The sequence below is a fragment of the Aplysia californica genome, unplaced genomic scaffold (genome assembly GCF_000002075.1).
Source record: "Aplysia californica isolate F4 #8 unplaced genomic scaffold, AplCal3.0 scaffold01114, whole genome shotgun sequence".
Classification (NCBI taxonomy): Eukaryota; Metazoa; Mollusca; class Gastropoda; order Aplysiida; family Aplysiidae; genus Aplysia; species Aplysia californica.
Genome location: NW_004798384.1, coordinates 77069 through 78925, shown reverse-complemented (window position 1 = coordinate 78925; position 1857 = coordinate 77069). Strand labels below are relative to the sequence as shown.

General features: G+C 41.7%; 1 protein-coding gene across 3 annotated transcripts in view; it reads left to right on the top strand.

Annotated features, from left to right (window-relative positions):
- LOC101852893 (atrial natriuretic peptide receptor 1-like) overlaps positions 1 to 1857 on the top strand; it is a 47725-nt gene that overhangs the window by 26953 nt on the left and 18915 nt on the right. The window lies entirely within an intron of this gene.

Sequence of the window (1857 nt, the reverse complement as noted above, 5' to 3'; positions counted from 1 at the left end):
ACACATGCACGCACGTACACACACACGCACACACACACACACATACACACACACACACACACATGCACACACATACACACACACGCACACACACAAACATGCGCACACCAACAGTGTGCTTGCACTCACAGTCGCATGCATAATATAAATGGACAGTAGTATAATCAATAATTACGTTAAGCCAGACACATACTCAGTATTCTGATTGTAACTCAATGACTCCGAGTCCATATGACTACTTAAAACAACAAGATGAATAAGGTGGAATAATTTGGATGGATGATGGTAAGAAACTTTTCTTTTTCAAAAGTGCGATGGATACTTTAAATACGCTCCTTCTGACGAGTACTATATTAAGTACTCTCCTTTTTTTTAGATAGTCTGCTTGGTAATACAATTGGTTCTCCAAATCTTGATTATAGTAAACGAAGTCAAACACGTTTTGGAGTGTCTTATATTATATAAATCTCCTGAAAGAACTATGTGGCATGGTTAAAGTTTGCTCCAGAAAACACTGAGTACTGTACTCACTCTCTATTCTCCAAGAGTGCGCTAAACCGTAACATGCTCCATCGCGTGTCCTGAACCTATCAGAACATGGCAAACTAACCACTTCAAACAAAGAGAAGCGTCAGGTTTAATTATTGCTCCCAGTGCCCACTGCTCAAAAATCTATCAAACCCCGATTTGAAAGTAATTTTGATGCATTTGATTGCTTCCAGGGTTTCTTCATTTGAGTGTCTGGGGAATTTCAAAATAAAAAGGGGGGGGGGGGCATGGGCATTTTAGCGCTCTGTATTAGAGGTTCCTTCAGTAATATCAAACAAGTTTGAGTGGCCAGTTCATGATTTGGACGCTTTTGGATTGAGAATCATAGCTATTCTTAGGGTCCCATATTAATCTTTTGGGGGTCATTTCGCCTGTTTGCACGCTGAATGGGATCAGGCACTTCCAGGCCCACTTTTATAAAGCAAAACAGAACTAATCAAGGAAGATATCACATTCATCAAGGAAGATATCACATTCATCAAGGGAGGTATCACATTCATCAAGGAAGATATCACATTCTCCTATTGTTCCACCTGAGTGTTGAAATGTTGTTGTGGTTCGAGCCTCAGCTCGGTCGGACGTTGTGTCCTTGGGAAAGACACTTTACACGTATTTCCCATTTGGCTCGGTCATTTCGGAGATAGACGTTCAACTCGGAGGTCCCGCCTCTTGTATGACCTAACAGTGTTGATAGGGGCGTTAATTTTTAACTAATACTAATACCATTTCACCATTTTCATAATACTGTTGTATTTACTCGCACACAATCTTCCAGACAATGATTGATAGGAATTAAATAATTCACACGGCACCCGGAAAAGGGACATAGAGCAAAAAAAAACAACAACACACAAAAAAACCCACTCAGAGGTTCATCTAATATAGTGCACACTGGGCCGAGCAGCGTGAATTCCCCACTGAATTCAATCCGATCCGATCACGCATATCAGGTTCATTTGATCAATGGGCACACCTCCTGAGAAAGTGTTGACTTAACTGAGGCTGCTGCAGTCCTATGTATGTTTGGACTAGCGGTCAGCGTATTAAGTGGACCAGACCACGTCATAGTTCATCTTTACCTTATAGTCACGTGTTTGAAGAACTAATGCATTTGGTTCCACTGACCTCTCCATGAGAGAGAGGGATGGAGAGAGAGAGAGAGAAAGATAGAGAGAGAGAGAGAGAGAGAGAGAGAGAGACAGAGGGGGGGGAGAAAGAGAGCTAGAGAGAGAGACAGAACGAAGAGAGATAGAAAGAAGAGAGAGAGAAAGAAAGACAGAAAGACAGAAAGAGAGAGAGAGAGAGAGA